The 5,842-nt window shown below is 40.4% G+C and overlaps 1 pseudogene; it reads right to left on the bottom strand.

Moving 5' to 3' along the window:
- Positions 1 to 3,397: 3,397 nt before the first annotated feature.
- Positions 3,398 to 4,087, bottom strand: LOC121477107 (annotated as a pseudogene).
- Positions 4,088 to 5,842: the final 1,755 nt, after the last annotated feature.

The raw sequence follows: 5,842 nt of genomic DNA, 5'->3' as shown, positions 1-5,842 counted from the left end.
GAAGCATGCTGCATCCAAGTGTGAGATCTCTTACATCTGAGTCTGATCCTCTGCACTCTCCTTACCCTTTTCTTTGGGCTGGAAACCAGTGCGAACCGTCAGCTGATGGTCATGGCCAGAGGGAATGGCTCCCTCTCTCCTTTTCCATCCTGGACTGCTCACTGGAGACTGTTCCATGGAAGAGTGATGGATGTGTAGAGTCTCTAAGTCTTTTTGTTTTAATGGCTTAGCTCTACCTTTACGAAGACAGGTACCGGTGTTCATTCTATTCCCTTATTGCTTAGCACAGCACTTTAGATGTAATGAGAGAGGAAAGAATTAACTAAGGGTGTGCAGAATCAACATGTTTCCGTGCTCTATTTAAGTACAAACAAGAACTTATGAGGAAAACACTCACAAAGTCAATAAATTGTTTTGTGTGCAGCCTATAACTGTTCAGTTGAACCAGAAGAATGTCCCTTCACTTAGTACAGTGGGAAACTTCACCAGGCAGTGCTCATGATGAGGAAGACGGGGATGATGTGCTTGGTTAGATGATAAATGTGCATCCTGGAGGAGACTTGCCACCAGCAGAGTTCTCAGAGGGCTTCTGCTAGAGCTAACAAGATAGATGTCCTGCCCATCTCCCCCAAACCCTCCTATGTTACAGATGAAGGTAGCAGAGACTGGTCACTGCCTCTGATAGTGAAATGACCTGAAGCAGTAATTCTTTCTCCGCTAGCAAACTTGAAAACTTCCATTAAAATGCGTCCTGTGCACCTGGGTGGCTCAGTCCATTAAGCATCTGCCTTCAGCTCAGGTCATGGTCTCAGGATCCTGGGATGGAGCCCCATGTTGGGCTCTGTATCCTTTAATGCAGGATTAAAGATGTACAGATTTTTGCTTCCAAGTAATGCCAAATATATACCTGCTTGGATGTTTTAATTTACTAAAAACTATTAATTCTGAAACAAAGATATAAAAAACAACTACCTGAATACACTACATAGTGACCACAAATAGGTATACTCTGGAGGGGAGTGGACATGTGGGCACTTAGAGGGTCTCTTGTTTTCACAGTTTCTGGCCTGAGGACAGGACCCAGGATTCACTGTCTAGGGCAGCTAAAACTTGAAACCCAACAGTCTCTCTTGCTTGGAGAACCAAAAGAAGAGTTTGGGACAACCATAGCCTCTGGAAAGCGAGGAAGAATTCTGGAAAGAGGGAAGCCCCAAATTTTGTGTGTAAACTCTACTTGAATCTCTGGGTGGCCCCTGAAGCAAACATGCATGGAGCAGACTCTAGGCAACTCAGATAAGAATAAAAGAACTGAACTGAGATTTGAACCAATATCCAAGAGACAGCATTTGCAGTTTTAGTTCAACAAAGTGAATCTGTTATTAAAACATAAAGCAAAAAAATCAATACGTGGTATAATGCGCAGGACAGCCCCCATATCAAAGAATTATCTGGTTTGAAGTGTCCATAAGGTTGGTGTATTTGAAGAAAAAGGAAAATATGACCCATTCTCAAGAGGAAAAAAAAATACAAGCAGTGAAGACTCACCCCAACATAAGCCAGATGCTAGAATTAGCCGATACGTATTTTAAACAGCTAATATATATACGTTCTCAATGATATAAAGGAAAATATACTCATAATTACTTTTAAAAAATAAATCCCAGCACAGAGGGCAGCCCGGGTGGCTCAGCGGTTTGGTGCCTGCCTTCAGCCCAGGACGTGATCCTGGAGACCCAGGATCGAGTCCCACATCGGGCTCCCTGCGTGGAGCCTGCTTCTCCCTCTGCCTGTGCCTCTGCTTCTCTCTCTCTGTCTCTCGTGAATAAATAGATAAAATCTTAAAAAAAAAATCTTAGCACAGAAAGAGAAGCTGTAAAAAAGAACTTAATGGGAATTCTAGAAAAGAAAAAGATAATATCTAAATTTTGAAATTCTTTTTCAAGTCTCGGTCCTCCTACTCCACTTCCATCTTCCCCTCTACCTTAACTTTCAGAATTTCTATCTGAAGTAAAAAGTTTCCTAGATGGGGTTAATGGTAGGACAGAGGTGAGGGCAGGAAGAGATCCTCAATGTGAGGGCATATTGACTGAAATATAGCCCCTGTGAAGAGCACAGAGAGAAAGAGATTTGTAAATAAACCAACTAAGCCTGAAGGCCCTGTGGAAAATAACAAAAGGTTGAGTATATAAGTAATTGGATCCCAGAAGGAAAGGAGTGAGAGGTTCAGGAAAGTAATGATGAAACAGAGGCTAAATTTTTTAAGTTTGGTAAAAATCATATATTAACAAAGTCAAGAAACTCAGGAAACCGCGAGCAAAATAAATACAACGAAAACCATATCATAAGGAAGGTGCGGAAAACCAAATCCCCTAGGAGGGTGAGCAGGGCTCCTCTCTATGCCAGAGGGCCCTCCTGTCGCTGGGGCCGAGGAGGACCTGTGCTCTGTGTGGCACATTGCTTCTGGAGAGGACTGTCAGCAAAGCGCTGTTTTGTCTGAGAAGTGCTCATCCCTGTTTGTCTGCTCCTGCCACCCCACACAGGTCCTCAGAAGGGCAGCTGGTTTTATTTAGAATTCCATGAAATTGGAGAATTTAATGAGGTGGCTGGGAGCACCTCATTAATATACAAAAATTAATAACTTTCATTTATAAATAAGAGATCTGATGGAATAAAATATACATTTATAGTAACAGTAGTAGCTTTTTAAATTTTTTTAATTTTAATTTTAATTTTTTAAAGATTTTATTCATTTATTCAATGAGAGACACACAGAGAGAGAGAGGGAGAGGCAGAGACACAGGAGGAGGGAGAAGCAGGCCCCATGCAAGGAGCCTGACATGGGACTCGATCCTGGGACTCTAGGATCACGTCCTGGGCTGAAGGCAGGCGCCAAACCGCTGAGCCACCCAGGGATGCCCTAGTAGCTTCTTTTTAAATAAAAAAAAAAATGTATTTACTTAGAAGCATTCAGAATGTCAACAAAACAGCTGCAACTTTATTATTATTATTTTTTTGCAATTACAGAGTGGTATTCAGTTAACAGAACAACAATTATTTCGTAGAAGCTGCATTAGAGACAACTGAAGATGAAAAACTACCATCGCCATATATAACTAATTTGTGCTGTGCACCAAGAACCTGCTTTAAATTTCCATGCCAATTTACAACCCCCATACTGTACCAGGCAAGGTTAGTGGCTATTGAAAATACCACCAGGACAGGGCTATCTAAAGACACATTCGGTAGTGTGTTAACTATACAAAAAAATGCACTGTACAATTTAAAAACAAATCTTACACAGCCTTCCATTTCAATTTTTTTTCTTTAAAAGGAGTGAGTTGTGTACAGGGGGGTTCAATGCTTTATAGACAAGAAAAAAAACTGTGCTAGAACCAACTTAATCATCATCATCTTCTCCTTCATCTTCATCTTCTTCCTCCTCCTCTTCATCTTCCTCATCCTCCTCGTCTTCCTTCTTTTTCTTGCTCTTTTCAACCTTGACAACTCCCTTTTTTGCCGCATCAGGCTTTCCTTTAGCCCAGTATGCAGCAATATCCTTTTCATATTTTTCCTTCAGCTTAGCAGCCTTCTTTTTATAAGGCTGCTTGTCATCTGCAGCAGTGTTATTCCACATCTCTCCCAGTTTCTTTGCAACATCACCAGTGGATAGGCCGGGATACTCACCTTTGATGTTTGGGCGATACTCAGAACAAAACAAGAAAAAGGCTGAGGGAGGCCTCTTGGGTGGATTGGGATCCTTGAACTTCTTTTTTGTTTCCCCTTTAGGGGGGATGTAAGTTTTCATTTCTCTTTCGTAATGGGCCTTGTCCGCCTTAGCCATGTCTTCAAATTTTCTTTTCTCTTTAGCAGACATGGTCTTCCACCTTTTTGAGCATTTCTTAGAAAACTGAGAAGTTGACTGAAGCTTCTGGGTGCTTCTTCTTGTGCTCCTCTCGGCAAGTTTGCACAAAGAATGCATATGATGACATTTTGCCCCTTGGCTTCTTAGGATCTCCTTTGCCCATGTTTAATTATTTTCCTCAGCGAGGCACAGAGTCGCCCAGTGCCCGTCTGGCTCTCACTTGCCCCGGTGCTGTCTCTATGGAGCTCAATGTACTGCAATCGCTGAACAGTAGTAGCTTTAAACGCTGCTGGACACAGAAGAAAACATGCAGATGGGAGAGGGACCAGATGTCCATGGATAGGAACTCTCCTCATCATAAAGACGCCAATCTTCTAAGTTTACTTATCTATTGAGCTGGATCCCATTTTAAATATTAGCAATGTCAAGCAATTTTTAAAACATGAGGCAAGTAGATTGTAAAGCTTGTAAGATGCAAGCATGTGAAATTGATGTGAACTGTTTCTGGAAAGATGTGCAAGAAACTGATACCACAGGCTGCCTCTGGGAGGAAGTGGTGTGCCCGGGTGCTGGAGGCTGAACACCGACTTCACTATTTCTCATGGTTTTTCTTTTCATTCTAAGCTATGTGAAAATATAAATTTTGAAAGAAATAGAATTATTTAGAAAATTAGTTCAGAGAGATAGTAAGCAATGAAGAAAACCCAAGAAAAACTGAAAAAGAAGAACAATACAATTTTCCATGTACTAACCACACTGTCATGTTGTGTTAGCTCAGGAATAGATTGCTGGAACCATCTATAAAGTCCAGAAAATGAATACAATATTATTACATAATAAAGGGGTATTTCAAATCAGTGGGAAAGTGTGTAATCACCTGAAAAAAAGTTCCAATTACCCACCTATATCTACCAAAGTAAATACCATACCGGTGTAGAATTAGACCATGAATAATAGAACCTTAAAAGTAATAGAAGAAAATTAGGAGGCTCCTCAAATCATCTCTGATTCAGAAAGACCTTTTTAACTCTGACACAAAATCTGGAGGCTAGAAAAGGAAAGACTGACACATTTGACCAACCCCGCACCCTAATAACCAGGGTGTTAGTTGGCAAACATCATCACAGGCAAAATTAAATGATAATCAATAAATTAGGAAAAATGCTTGCACTTCAGGTAACAGAAAAATGGCTCCTATGTTTAATCATATGAATTCCTTAAACTCAATATTTTAAAAGGCCAAGAGTTTAATGGGAAGGTGGGAAGCGTATATGCAGAGTTTACAGGAGAAACAGCTGGTTCCTTGGTGCTCAGACTCACTGCAAGAAGATGCAAATTGAAACAACACTGAGATGCAAGTTCTTTATCAGGTTGGTGAGGATGATTAAGAATAAGGTTTGCATTCACATCGTATTTGTAAAGGTGAGGAGGAGACAGACAGTTTATATGCTGCTGCAGGGAGTGTAAATTGGTACAACCTCTGGAAGAACCGATTGACAGTATCTAGCGAGATTTAAAATGCACGGAGATCTCATCCTATAACAATACTCATCTGTGTGCAAAACAACTCCTGCCCAAGCATATTTGGCACAACATTGTTTGTAAAAGTGAAATAAAGGAAATAATTTAATGTCTGTCAGGGGGCTGGTTAAATAAATGTTGGTACAATCATACAATAAAACACACTCTACATGTACTGAAATGAAACACTCTCCAATATGTAAAGTAAAAAAAAAAAACCAAAAACCATATGAGGAAGTGCGTTTAGTGTGCTCTCATTTGTAGAAAATATTATGTAAATGTATTCACATACATTGGATATCTATGTGAGTATATTTTTCACAGATGATGCATTACGTAAATCCTTGCATCGTTAGGAAACTGTGCTTGTCTCTGGGAAGAGGAAATAAGAGCCTGAGAATGGAGGTGGTGTCAGTGCACACATTACATATTCAGAGAATGATGCAAAAATAGAGGAGC

This window comes from Vulpes lagopus, chromosome 16 (genome assembly GCF_018345385.1).
Source record: "Vulpes lagopus strain Blue_001 chromosome 16, ASM1834538v1, whole genome shotgun sequence".
NCBI classification, from domain to species: domain Eukaryota; kingdom Metazoa; phylum Chordata; class Mammalia; order Carnivora; family Canidae; genus Vulpes; species Vulpes lagopus.
The sequence above is the reverse complement of the archived record's forward strand: the minus strand, read 5'-3'. Positions and strand labels throughout refer to the sequence as shown.